We start from the raw sequence: 15,226 nt of genomic DNA on the forward strand, positions 1-15,226 counted from the left end.
TTTCTCTAACTTGATCTTTTTCTCACCTATTACCTATGCTCTGAGCTCTACTGCAGTACTAAGATTATCTAATTGTATAATTCTTTCACTTGTATGCTTACTTTATAGAACATTGCCCTTGGAATCACATCATTTCCTAATCTTCCATTCTTGGTTTTACTTCTACTCTCTTACTGGAGTGAAAAAGAAAATAAGTACTCACTTCCACTCTGAGGTTATTCTTCTGGAAACACTGTGTTGGTGAGGCATATCAGGAACATCTTATGTCTGTTTCTCTGACAGCTTTTTCCAGGAAACCTGGATTTATGCAGAAAGGTTGGGCCTTAGTCATCGTACTCTTAAAGGCAGGGAACTCCAGATACAGAATCACCTCAAAAGACGTAAATGCTAAAGTCCCCCCCAAATTTAAAAGCTTTCCCTTTATATTCAGAAAAATGCAAGCAAAAGAACATTCAAAAATAAAAGAATGTTAAGGACTTCTCCAAATATGTTAAAATCATTTACTTGGTGTTTCCCATTAAGTTTCTCTATTTAATTATCATGTTAGATCTTTCAAAAGACAAGCATGTACATGACACGAAGGTAATTCATTTATATGTCTTCAATGTATGAACAAACGTTCACATCAATTGCTATTCTTAGGATTTTCTTCATGGTAAATTTTCACTGGAAGTTGTACCCGTGAAGTAAATATCTTAGGAGGAAACATAAGTCTTTTCCCTCTAGAAAGATAAGCAACAGCTCAATTTTACAGATATGAATTAGAGTTTAAGGAAGGAAATAATAAATAGCATGGGATCCATGAATATTTTATAGTGTGGGGCATGTTCATAAAAATAGAATTCTTGAAGTGTCAGAACCTAAGATAATTTTTTTTTAAAGATTTTATTTATTTATTTGACAGAGATAGAGACAGCCAGCAAGAGAGGGAACACAAGCAGGGGGAGTGGGAGAGGAAGAAGCAGGCTCATAGTGGAGGAGCCTGACGTGGGGCTCGATCCCATAACGCCAGGATCACGCCCTGAGCCGAAGGCAGACGCTCAACCACTGTGCCACCTAGGCGCCCCGAGAACCTAAGATGATTTTTGATCAGTATTCATGAGTCAAGGTTAAGATGAAGCACATGTTGGAAAAATATTTCATGATTTTCTTGGCTAAATAACAGTAGAATTTCCATAACAAGAAATGATGACACAAGAGTTTTGGAAAGTCAGAGGCAGGTTCCCTGTCTTCAATATCACTAACTCGGTGAAGGTCTTTAAATCATCCTTACCCCAAATCATTGATCAAAGGCACACTCTTTTTTTTTTTTTTGAATTTTTAAATTTAAATGCAATTAATTAACATAATGTATTATTGGTTTCAGAGGTACAGGCGTGTGATTCATTAGTCTTATATAACACCCAGTGCTCATTACATCACTTGCCCTCCTTAATGTCCATCACCCAGTTACCCCGTCCCTTCACCCCCTCCCCTCCAGCAACCCTCAGTTTGTTTCCTATGATCAAAAGACTCTTACGGTTTGTCTCCCTCTCTGATTTCGTCTGGTTTCATTTTTTCCCTCTCTTCCCCTATGATCCTGTTTTGTTTCTTAAATTCCACATATCAGTGAGATCATATGATAATTGTCTTTCTCTGATTGACTTCTTTCACTTAGCATAATACCCTCCAGTTCCAACCACATCATTACAAATGGCAATATTTCAGGGTTTTTTATGGCTGTGTAATATTTCATTTTATATATGTGTATATATGTATATATATACATATATACATACACACACACATATACACATACCACATCTTTGTTCATTCATTTATCAATGGATATTTGGGCTCTTTCCATAGTTTGGCTGTTGTGAACATTGCTCCTATAAACACTGGGGTATGGGTGCCCCTTCAGATCACTACCTTTGTATCTTTGGGGTAAATACCCAGTAGTGCAATTGCTGGGTCATAGGGTAGCTCTATTTTCAATTTATTGAGGAACCTCCATACTGTTTTCCAGAGTGGCTGCACCAGCTTGCATTCCCAACAAAGCACATTCTCAAGGAAATAGTATAAAATATACAGAGACTTGAATAATATGAGATTTTGTTTTCTTGATGGGACTTTTCAAATGGAAGAATTACTGATAAAATGAAAACCAGGAACAAGCTAGAAATAGTACAGATTCCTTCAGAGTTCAGTGAGATCAATAGTTTATTCAGGAAAAAGGAAGAGCAGATTCTGCAATGTCACTATCAGTTTTCAGGTCTTCTTGGTAATGGAAGATGCAATAAACCAAAGGCTTAAGAATAATTTAAGGTCCAGGGGCGCCTGGGTGGCACAGCGGTTGGGCGTCTGCCTTCAGCTCAGGGCGTGATCCCGGCGTTATGGGATCGAGCCCCACATCAGGCTCCTCCGCTAGGAGCCTGCTTCTTCCTCTCCCACTCCCCCTGCTTGTGTTCCCTCTCTCACTGGCTGTCTCTATCTCTGTCGAATAAATAAAAATAAAATCTTTAAAAAAAAAAAAAGAATAATTTAAGGTCCAAACATAAGAGCAAAGACATTTACTAAATCAAGTCATGTAAGTAATAAACCAACTAATAGTCCCATTTTGCAACTCATGCACCTATTCTTCATACCCTTTTATTTTTTATTTTCTATTTTCAACTGTAGCTGACATACAATGTTACATTAATTTCAGGTATAGATTTGCCCTCTGGGTGCTGAGGGGAAGGGAAAAAATAAAAACGGGGGGATGCTAAAGTGAAAATAAATTAAAATAAATAACAACATAAACACATGGGCAAGGTGTGAAATTAATATAAAGCAAAAGCAGACCTGGATGTGGCCTCAGGTCACAAATGGAGACAGCAGAAGATCTTTTGACTCTGACCAGGTACAAGTACAAAAACAAAAGACCACAAGAGAAAATCCTAGATAGCCTGGTAGGTGTGGAGGAAAAATGTATACATTGTTCAAACAATGAATAGTGTTCCTTGGGACTTGACCTCCTTTAAAAGGGTAAGTTTCATCCTAGTGTATACCCCTGCTTCTCCTAAAGTGTAATCTATGAATCAATAAATTAAATTACCCAGAGTTTCTGTTCTCAGAAAACATCTCTGGATTCCTCAATAAAGATGTGTGCCTGCTAATTAGAGGAAAGATCAAATTTTCTTGCTCAAGAGTTCGAATTGACAATAACAAGTGGAGTCTGAAACTGCATCTAGAAAATCTTCTTGTATCATAAACTAGACATTAAGAAATATGCAGAAAGAATGAATTTCTGTTCAAACACTCAGTTGTACAATAAACATTAAATCTTTTTTTCTGAATCAATTTATTTTTACTGTTTATCCATATGCCATTGGACTAGACTGGAAGAAATGTGACCTTGGTTATGTTGAGATTCTTCTCTGCCACAGAAGACATATCAAGTCTCCTTTAGTGGGTCAGTGCCAAGATATTGAAAGAGTTCAGAACAAGTCTCCCCAAAATGGGGAGACTATTTGGAGCTGAAGGCAATCAAGACTCATCAGATTCAAGAAAAATCTTTTACCCCTCCCTTGACTGCCCAGAATTTAGATAGAGGGCCTTGTCCAGAAAGAGAACTATCACCAGTGATAACTACGAAGAATATGGGTTAGGTATGATGAACTGGGATTGTGGGGGGAGCTTGGTGAGGTCTGGAGATCAAATTCCTCTCTGTGTCCCACTGTCTCTGCATGTCATGGCAAACATTTTTTACTACATATTTGCTCTTCCCATCCTATGAATTATCTTCTTTCCTTTTGAAGTATCAGACCCTTAGCACCTTCCCCTTAGCTCAGAATGACATATAAGCCTCAATTGCCTGACTGCTGGTGGGTCTTATATTTTTATGGGGCTGCCATAGGTACATAATTAAATTTGTTTTCCTCCTGTTAATCTGTCCTATATTAATTTGATTACTAGACTAGCCAAAGAACTAAGAAGGGTAGAGTAAATTTTTTTTCTCCCCAGCAATATTCAGGGGCACAAGGGAAGTCAGGTGCATGCCCTTCATCCATTTCTCCACTAGTTATCACTGGGAGAGTCATCATCTCTATCCACATGACCCTCTGAAACCCATTGGTTCTCAACTCCTTTTGTTACGTGATTTACACAGCTTTTGTTACTTCCTTTTAACACACTCCCTTTTTTCTCAGAACCTCTATTTTAATTTCTACTTTCTCCAAAATCCCTATAATTTTCCTAAAGGTTATGATTTGGAAAACAGATGCTAGGAAGTCTAGTAAGCTACTGCTTCTTCAACTCTGACACTTACTTACCTTGTTGCAATGCATTATAAAATCAGCTTGCTGCCCGAATGAGAAGGAAGCAAAAATTCCCACAAATAGGAATGTATATTTTGATCTCTGATCAGGTATTTTTTGCTATTCTCCCACTACAAAAATTCTTTTAATCAGTAATACTTGTGTTGTCCACAATTAAGAGCTCACTATAACTCAAGAAAACCACCTTAACTTGGGGTGCCTGGGTGGTACAGTTGGTTGAGCGACCGACTCTTGATTTTGGCTCAGGACATGGTCTTAGAGTCATGAGATGGAGCCCCGTGTCAGGCTCTGTGGAGGCTGGTTGGGATTCTCTCTCTCCCTCTCCCTCTACCCCTCCTCCTGCTCGTGCACACCTGCACTCCCTCTCTCTCTCTCAAAAAAAAAAAAATGATAACACAAGGAGTCTGGTCCCTGGTCAAAAATCTATGTGTAAGCTGGCAGCTTAGCTCTGTTGTCAGTTCTGCTGAGCCCTTGATAACACTCAAGCTAAAATTCAAAGGAAGTATATTAGTTCCCTAATGCTGCTATAATGAATTAATATAAACTCCGTGACTTAAAACAACATAAATTTATTATCTTATAGCTCTAAAGATCAGAAGTTTAGAATGAGTTGGCAGGGGGCGCCTGGGTGGCACAGCGGTTAAGTGATTGCCTTTGGCTCAGGGCGTGATCCCGGCGTTCTGGGATCGAGCCCTACATCAGGCTCCTCCGCTATGAGCCTGCTTCTTCCTCTCCCACTCCCCCTGCTTGTGTTCCCTCTCTCACTGGCTATCTCTATCTCTGTCAAATAAATAAATAAAATCTTTAAAAAAAAAAAAAAAGAATGAGTTGGCAGGGCTGTATTCCTTTTGGAGCTCTGGAGGTGAATCCATTTCCTTGTCTTTTCCAGCTTCTAGAAACCATGTGCATTCCTTGATTCATGGTCCCTACCTCCATCTTCAAAGCCAGTAGTGTAGTAGTTTCAAATCTCTCTCTCTCTCTAACTCTGACCCCTGCTTTTGTCATCATATCTCCTTCCCTGACTCTCATCCCTCTACTTTTATCTTGTAAGGTTCCCTTTGAGTCCATTAGACCCACCCAGATAATCCAGGATAATCTATCTCAAAATCCTTAATTTATTAATATCTGTAAAATCCCTTATCCTATTGAATGTAATACATTCACAGGTTTCTGGACTTAGGGTGTGAACATCTTTGGGGGCCCATTATTCAGTCCACTACAGGAAGGTTCGAAATATCTTCTTGTCCCAATAAAATATTAGATGTATAGACTTCCATATCCAGTCACTTGCAGACTTGATAAATTAGACCAGCCTTTGGAGGAAGACAATTATAAAAAGCTAAATGAACTGATTCTTTTTAATATCTTTAAAACATCAATGGCTCTGTCAAAGTTTATCTGACCATACAGTTGTGGGTTTATTTCTGGGTTTTCTACGTTGTCCCATTGATCTATGTGTCTATTTTTGTGCCAGCACCATACTGTCTTGATCATTACGGCTTTGTAATATAACTTGAAGTCCAGAATTGCAATGCCTCCAGTTTTGCTTTTCTTTTTTCAAGGTTGCTTTGGCTAATCAGGATCCTCCGTGGTTCCATACAAATTTTAGGATTGTTTGTTCCAGCTCTGTGAAAAATGTTGTTGGTATTTTGATAGGAATTGTATTAAATCTGTAGATTGCTTTGGGTAGCATAGACATTTTAATAATATTTGTTCTTCCAATCCATGAGCTTAGAATGTCTCCATTTCTTTGTGTCTTCGTCAATTTCTTTCATCAATGTGGGTTTTTTTTTTTTGAAGATTTACTTATTTGTTTTAGAGAAAGAGGTCACGAACAAGAGAGGACACAAATGAGGGGGAGGGGTAAAGGATGAGGGAGAGAGAGAGAATTTCAAGCAGATTCCCTGCTGAGCACAGAGCCCAACATGGAGCTTGATCCCACAACCCTGAGATTTTGACCTGAGCCAAAATAGAGTCAGAAGCTTAACTGACTGAGCCACCCAGGTGCCCCTCATCAATGTTTTATAGTTTTCATAGTATAGGTTTTTCAGCTCTTTAGTTAGGTTTATTCCTAGATATCTTATTGCTTTGGGTGCAGTTGTAAATAGGATTGATCCCTTAATTTCTCTTTCTGCTGCTTCATTATTGGTGTTTAGAAATACAACAGATTTCTGTATGTTGATTTTGTGTCCTGCAACTTTACTGAATTTGTGCATCAGTTCTAGCAATTTTTTTGGTGGAGTCTTTCAGGTTTTCCATATACAGTATCATCTCATCTGCAAATAGTGAAAGTTTTACTTCTTCTTTGCCAACTTGGATGCCTTTTATTTCCTCTTCTTGTCTGATCGCTGTGGCTAGGTCTCCCAGTGCTATGCTAAATAGCAGTGGTGAACGCAGATGTCCCTGTCTTGTTTCTGATCTTAGGGGAAAAGCTCTTAGCTTTTCCCCACTGAGAATGATATTCACTGTAGACTTTTCATATATGCCCTTTATTAAGTTGAGGTATGTTCCCTCTAAACCTACTTTGTTGAGGGCTTTTATCATGAATGGGTGTTGTACTTTGTCAAATGTATATTCTGCATCCTTTGAAAGGATCATATGGTTCTGCTCCTTTCTTTTATTAATATGGCATATCACATTGATTGGTTTGTGAATATTGAACCACCCTTGCAACCCAGAAATAAGTCCTACTTAATCATGATGACTTATTTTTTTAATGTATTGTTGGATTCAATTTACTAGTATTTTTTTGAGAATTTTTGCATCTGTATTCATCAGGGATATTGGCCTGTAGTTCTCTTTTTTAGTGGAGTCTTTAGCTAGTTTTGGTATCAGGCTAATGCTGGCCTCTTAGAATGGGTTTGGAAATTTTCATTCCTTTTCTATTTTTTGGAACAGTTTGAGAAGAATAGGTATTAATTATTCTTTAAGTGTTTGGTAGAAGTCACCTGTAAGGCCATCTGGTCCTGGACTTCTGTTTTTTGGGAGCTTTGTGATTAGTGATTCAATTTCTTTGCTGGTTATTGGCCTATTCAGATTTTCTATTTCTTCCTATTTCAATCTTGGTAGTTTCTGTTTCTAAGAATTTATTCTTTTCTTCTAGGTTGTCCAATTTGCTGGCATATAGTTTTCCATAATATTGTCTTATAATTGTCTGTATTTCTGTGGTGTTGGTTGTAATTTCTCCTCTCTTATTTGTGATTTTATTTATTTGGGTCCTTTTTCTTTTCTTTGTAACATAAAGCAGGAAAGACTATGCAATGGGAAATAGCCTCTTCAACAAAAGGTGTGGGGGGAACTGGACAGTAACATGCAAAAGAATGAAACTGGACCACTTTCTTACACCATACACAAAAATAAATTCAAAATGAATTAAAGACCTAAATGTGACAGCAACTTCTTTCTAGATATGTCTCCTGAGGCAAGGGAAACAAAAGCAAAAATAAACTATTGGGACTTTATCAAGGTAAAAAGCTTCTGCACAATTGAAGGAAACAATCAACAAAACTAAAAGGCAACCTATGAAATGGGAGAAGATATTTGCAAACGACATATCTGATAAAGGGTTAGTATTCAAAATGCATAAAGAACCTCTAAAACTCAACCCCCCAAAAACGAATAATCCAATTTTAAAATGAGCAGAAGACATGAATAGACACTTTTCCAAAGAAGACATACAGAGGCCAACAGACACATGACAAGATACTCAGTATCACTCATAATCAGGGAAATACAAATCAAAACTACAATGAGATACCACCTCACACCTGTCAGGGAATGGCTAATATCAAAAACACAAGAAACAATAGGGGTTGGCAAGGATGTGGAGAAAGGGGAACCCTCTTACACTGTTCGTGGGAATGCAAACTGGTGTAGCCACTCTGGAAAACAGTATGGAACGTCCTCAAAAAGTTAAAAATAGAACTACCCTATGATCCAGTAATTGCACTAGGTATTTACCCAAAGAATACAAAAATACTAATTCAAAGGGAAATCTCTACCCCAATGTTTATAGCAGCATTATCTATAATAGCCAAATCATGGAAACAGCCCAAATGTCCATCAACTGGTGAGTGAATAAAGGAAATGTGGTACATATATACAATGGAATATTAGCCATAAAAAAGAATGAAATTTTGCCATTTGCAACATGGGAGGAGCTAGAGAGTATAATGCTGAGTAAAAAAAAGTCAGAGAAAGACAAAGACCATATGATTTCACTCACATGTGGAATTTAAGAAATAAAACAAATGAGCAAAGGGAAAAAAGAGAGAGAGAGAGGCAAACCCAGAAACAGATTCTGTACTATAGAAAACAAACTGATAGTTACCAGAGGGGAGAGGCAGGAGGGATGGGTTAAAAAGGTGATGGGGAGTAAAGAGTGCACTTGTTATTATGAGCACCAGGTGTTGCACAGAAGTGTTGAATCACTATATTGTACACCTGAATCTAATAGTACACTGTATGTTAACTAACTGGAATTTAAACGAAACTAAAACAACAACAACAACCAAAAAAACAAAACAAAACAAAACAAAACAAAACAAAACAATGGCTAACAAGCACATGAAAAGGTGCTAATCATTAGGAGAATGGAAATGGAAAATAAAAAAAGAAGGAAGGAAGGAGGGAGGGAAGAAGAAAAGGAAGGATAAAAGACACCCAAATTAGAAAGACAAAAGTGAAATTGTCTTTGTTTGCAGATGCTGTAACCTTATATACAGATAATCTGAAAGATTCCACCAAGAAATTGTTAGAATTAATAAATTCAGTAATTAATAAATTCAATTGCAGAATACAAAATCATTTGTGTTTTTAACAATAAACTACCTGGAAAAGAAATTAAAAAACAATTCCATTACAATGGCATAATAAATACTATACATAATAGTAATAATAAAATACTTAGGAATAAATTTATCCAGGGAGATGAAAAATCTGTACATTGAAAACTATAATACATTGATGAAAGAAAGTGGGAAAGACACCAATAAATTGGAACATATCCCATGTTCATGGATCGAAAGACTTAGTATTGTTAATACGCCCATACTATCCAAAGCCACCTGCAGAGTCAATGTAATCTCTACCTATTAAATACCTATAGCATTTTTCACAGAAATAGAAAATACAATCCTAAAATTTGTATGGAACCATAAAACACCCCAAACAGCTAAAGCAATCCTGAGAAAGAACAAAGCTGGAATCATCACACATCTTTGTTTCAAGCTATATTACAAATCTACAGTAATCAAAACAATATGATATTGGCATAAAAACAGAAACAGAGACCAGTGGAACAGAATAGACAGCCCAAAAATAAACCTATGCACATACAAAAACAATAAATATTTGGCAAGAACACTCAAGGGCAGTCTCTTCAATAAATGGTAAAACTGGATAATCACATGCAAAATTGGAAAAACTGGAAAAATTGGGAAAAATTGGAAAAACTGGATAATCACATGCAAAAGAATAAAATGGACCACGATGTTATTCCACTTACAAAAATTAACTCAAAATGGATAAAAAACTTGTATGTAAGCCTGAAACAAACTTCTAGAAAAAAACATAGAGGAAACTCGCTTTGACATTGGTCTTGGCAATGATTTTTTTGGATATGACACCAAAGGCATAGGTAACAAAAGCAAAAAATTTAAGTGGGACTACATCAAATTTAGAAGTTCTGCACAGTAAAAGAAACAATCAACAAAATGAAAAGGCAACCTATGGAATGGGAAAAAATATTGGCAAACCAGCTACAGACAAGGGGTTAATATCCAAACTATATAAGGAACTTATACAAGTCAACAACAAAATTAAATTAAATAATTTAAATCCAATTAAAAATGGGCAAAGGACCTGAATAGACATTTTTCCAAGGAAGACATACAAATGGCCAATAGGTATGGAAAGATGCTCAATATCACTAATCATTAAGAAAATGCAAATCAAAACCACAATGAGATATCACCTTACATCTGTTGGGATTACTAACCCCAAAAGATATCAAAAGAAAATAAATGCTAATATCAAAAGATAATAAATGCTGTCAAGAATGTGGAGAGAAAGGGCTGTTGATGAGAATGTAAATTGGTACAGCCACTATGGAAAACAATATGGAGGTTCCTCAAAAGATTGAAAATAAAACTTACGTATGATCCAGCAATGCCTCTTCTGAGTATATATCTGAAGGAAATGAAACCACTATTTTGAAGAGATATCTGCAACCCCATGTTTATTGAAGCATTATTTGCAATAACCAGGACATGAAGACGACCTGTCTATAAATGGATGAATCAATAAAGAAAGTGTGGGATATATACAATGTAATATTCAGCCATAAAAATGAAAGAAATGCTGCATTTGTGATGACATGGATGGACTTAGTTAAGGGCACTAAGCTAAATGAAATAAGTTAGAGAAAAACAAATACTGTATGATCTCACCCATAGAATCTGAAAAAGCTAAACTTATGGAATAAGTAAGTCACAGGAATAAAAGACTCGGCATAGGGGCGCCTGGGTGGCGCAGCGGTTAAGCGTCTGCCTTCGGCTCAGGGCATGATCCCAGCGTTATGGGATCGAGCCCCACATCAGGCTCCTCCGCTAGGAGCCTGCTTCTTCCTTTCCCACTCCCCCTGCTTGTGTTCCCTCTCTCGCTGGCTGTCTCTATCTCTGTCGAATAAATAAATAAAAATCTTTAAAAAAAAAAAAAGACTCAGCATAAGGAATATAGTCAATGGTACTGTAATAATATTGTATGGTGATAGATGGTAGCTACACTTGTGCTGAGAATAACGTAATATATAAACTTGTCAAATCACTATGTTGTACACCTGAAACTAATATAATATTGTATGTCAACTGTACTTAAATAAAAAATAAATTAATTAAATTAAATTTATTTAATTTAAATTAAAAAGCCACTCTTATGAATAGACTATAATAGTGGTTCAGGGGCTGGGGTGTGGGGGAAATGGGAAATTATTAGTCAAAAATTACCAACTTCTAGTTATAAGATGAATATGAGTCCTGGGATGTAATGTACAGCATGGTGACTACAGTTAACAACACCATATTGTATACTTCAAGTTGGTTAGAGAGTAGAACTTAAATATTCTGCCCCCCCCCCAAAAAAGGTAATTATGAGAGTTGCTGGATGTCTTAACTAACCTTTTGAAGTAATCATTTTGCAATACATACATATATCAGGTTATCACATTGCATACCTTAAACTCCTGCAATATTATATGGCAATTATATCTCTTTAAAGCTGGAAAAACACTGTTGGAACCAATACACAAAGTCAGGAAAGTTGTAGGATACAAAATCAACCTCAAAAGTCAATTGCATGTCTATACACTAACAATAAACAATATAAAAAGAAAATTAAGAAAGCAATCTCATTGACAGCAGTACCAAAAGAATAAAATACACAGGAATAAATTTAACCAAGAAAGCAAAAAACTTGTAATTTGAAAACTATAAAATGCTTTTGAAAGAAATCAAAGAAGACACAATTTAAATGGAAAGACATTCCATGTTTACCAATGGGAAGGCTTAATATTAAACTGCTAAGACTTAATATTAAAAGTTAAAATGCCCAGACTACCCAATGCAATTTACACATTCAATGTCATTCCTGTCAAAATCCCAATCTTTTGGTTTTTGTTTTTTTTTTTCAGAAAAAAATCCTAAAATTCAGATGGTATCTCAAGAAAGGATAGCCAAAATGATCTTGGGGAAAAAAAGGAACAAATTTGAAGGCCTCATATTTCCTGATTTTAAAACGTGTTACAAAGCTATAGCTCTCAAAGCAGTATGTACTAGCATAATAACAGACATACACACCAATGGAACAGAATAGACAGTGCCAAAATAAACTTTTGAGTATATGGTCAGATGACCTTCAATCAGTTTCAAAAACTATACAATCCATAAAGGATAATCTCTTCATCAAATGGTGTTAAGAAAATTGGATATCCACATGCAAAAGAATGAAACTAAACTCCTACCTGACACCATATACAAAAATTAACCCAAAATAGAAGGAAGACTTGGGCGCTAAGAAAGTGTGTTCACCAGTCTGCTAGTCCATGGGTCCCGCTCTGGCCCACACAGCTTTCAGTCATGACTTGCTGCAACGTGCAGATTGGAAATCCCCCCTGAACTTCCAGGCCACCACCCTTGGGGATAGCACCTTCAAAGAGGTGAAGCTTTCCAGACTACAGAGGGAAATACTTGGTCCTCTTTTTCTACCTACACAGCTTTACCTTTGTCTGCCCCCCAGAGATCACTGCTTTCAGCAAGCATGCTGAAGACTTCCACACGCTGGGCTGTGAGGTGCTGGGGGTCTCTGTCAACTCTCAGTTCATGCATCTGGCTTGGATCAATAGTCCACAGAAGGAAGGAAGCTTGGGCCCCCAACATCCCCCTGCTGGCCAATGTAACCAGAAGCTTGTCCCAAGATTATGGCATGCTGAGGGAAGATGAAGGCATTGCCTACAGGGGCCTCTTTATCACCAATGGCAAGGGTGTCCTTCTCTAGATCACTGTCAATGATTTGCCTGTGGGGGTGCTCCATGGATGAAACTCTTTAGATGGACCAGGTCTTCCAGTACATGGATGAGCACTGGGAAATCTGTCCCACTGGCTGGAAGCCAGGCAGTGACACAATCAAGTCCAGCATGGGCCAATGAATACTTCTCCAAATACAACTAGGCTTGCAGAAATGTGGAAAGCTTGGGCTCTTTGTCCCAACCTGTGCCCCTATCGGGATGAACCATGCTGACCCAGGAAAAGCCAGACCTGCCCCTTCAAACTCCATAGTCCCTGACCCTGGAGAGTGAGGCCAAGGCCTTCTCATTGGAGCCCTCCCTGGAGCCCACCTAGCTGGGCACAGGCCTAGAGGTGACCAATAAAATATTAGGACAGAAAAAAAATGGAAGAAAGACTTAATGTAAGCCAGACTACTATAAATATCATAAAGAAAAAGCTTTATAACATTGGAGTTGGCAATGATTTCTTGGGTATAACACCAAAAGCACAACAAAGAAAAGGCAACAAAGAAAAAACAGACAAATGTAAGTACATCAAACTTAAAAACTCTGTGCATCAAAGGAAATAATCAACAGAGTGAAAATGCAACCCATGGAAAGAGAGAAAAAATTTGCAAATCATATATCTGATAAGCAGTTAATATCTAGAATATATTAAAAACGCAAACCACTTGGGAAGACTGGGTGGCTCAGATGGTTGTGTGGCTGCCTTCGGCTCAGGTCATGATCTCCAGATCCTGGGATTGAGCCCCACGTCAGGCTCCCAGCTCGGCAGAGAGTCTGCTTCTCCCTCTGTCTCTCCCCCTGCTTGTGCTGTCTTTCTCGCTCTCAAATGAATAGAAAAAATCTTTAAAACAACAACAACAAAAATGCATACAACTCAATAACAAAAACCAAATACCCCAAATTTAAAAATGGGCAAAGGGGGGGGTACCTGGTGGCTCAGTTAAGTGTCTGACTCTTGATTTTGTCTCAGGTCATGATCTGGGGTTGTGGGATCGACCCTTGTGTCATGCTCTGCACTGGGTGTGGAGCCTGCTTAAGATTCTCTCACTCCCTCTCCTTCTGCCTCTTGCCTTCCCTTCTCTTAAAAAAAAAAAAAAGTCTTTCGTGGCATTTAAAAAAAAAATGGGGAAAGGACTTGAATAGACATTTCTTCAAAGAGAGAATACAAATGACCAGCACAATATGAACAAATAGTTTTATTATTTTTTATTGTAATTCCAGTGTAGTTAACATAAAGTGTTATATTAGTTTCAGGTGCACAATATAGTGATTCAACACTTCCATGCATTACTCCGTGCTCATCAGATAGGTGTACTCTTAACCCCCTGCACCTATTTCACGCATCCACCTATCCCCCTCCCTTCTGGTAACCATTAGTTTATTCTCTATATTAAAAGTCTGATTATTGGTTTGTCTCTCTCTCTCTTTTTCTCTTTGCTGATTTATTTTGTTTCTTAAATTCACATATGAATGAAGTCATGGTATTTGTCTTTCTCTGACTTATTTCATTTAGCATCATAATACTTTCTAGCTCCATCCATGTCATTGCAAATGACAAAATTTCTTTTTTGTGGCTGAATAATAGTTCATTTTATATATATACCACATCTTCTTTATCCATTCACCTATTGATGGACACTTGGGCTGTTTCCATATTTTGGCTATTGTAAACACTGCAGCAATAAACATATGGGTACATACATCCTTTCAAATTAGTGTTTTCATATTCTTTGGGTAAATACCCAATAGTGCAATTACTGGTTCATATGGTAATTCTATTTTTAATTTTTGAGGAACCTCCATTCTGTTTTACACAATGGTTGCATCAGTTTGCATTTCTACCAACAGTGCATGAGGGTATATGAACAGATTCATAATATTGCTAATCATTAGAGAAATGCAAATCAAAGCCAAAATGGAATAAAATCTTACACCCATTAGGATGGCTGCTATCAAAAGGAAAAAAAAAAAGAGAAAAAAGAAAAAAAATTTAAAAAAAAGAACAGGTTTTGTCAAGAATGTGGAGAAATTGGAATCCTTGTGCATTCTTTGTGAGAGTGTAAAACAGTACAGCCACTATGTAAATCGGTGTGGTGGTTCTGCAAATAAATTAAAATTAGAATTACTATATGATCCAGAAATCCAACTTCTGGGTATATATCCAACGTAACCGAAAGCAAATCTCATAGAGACATTTGCATACCCAAGTTCACTGTAGCATTAGTCACAAAAGCCAAGAGGTAAAAGCATCCTAAATGTCCATCAACCCTTGAATGGATAAATGATATGCAGTGTATGTACAATGGAATATTATTCAGCCTTAAAAAGGAAGAGAATCCTGTCACTGCTACACCATAAA

At 37.2% G+C, this 15,226-nt stretch overlaps 1 pseudogene; it reads left to right on the forward strand.

Annotated features, from left to right (window-relative positions):
* The first annotated feature begins 11,302 nt into the window (after window positions 1-11,302).
* On the forward strand, window positions 11,303-13,405 carry LOC103656165 (annotated as a pseudogene).
* Window positions 13,406-15,226: the final 1,821 nt, after the last annotated feature.

This window comes from Ursus maritimus, unplaced genomic scaffold (genome assembly GCF_017311325.1).
Source record: "Ursus maritimus isolate PB19 unplaced genomic scaffold, ASM1731132v1 scaffold_26, whole genome shotgun sequence".
In the NCBI taxonomy this organism is placed as follows: Eukaryota; Metazoa; Chordata; class Mammalia; order Carnivora; family Ursidae; genus Ursus; species Ursus maritimus.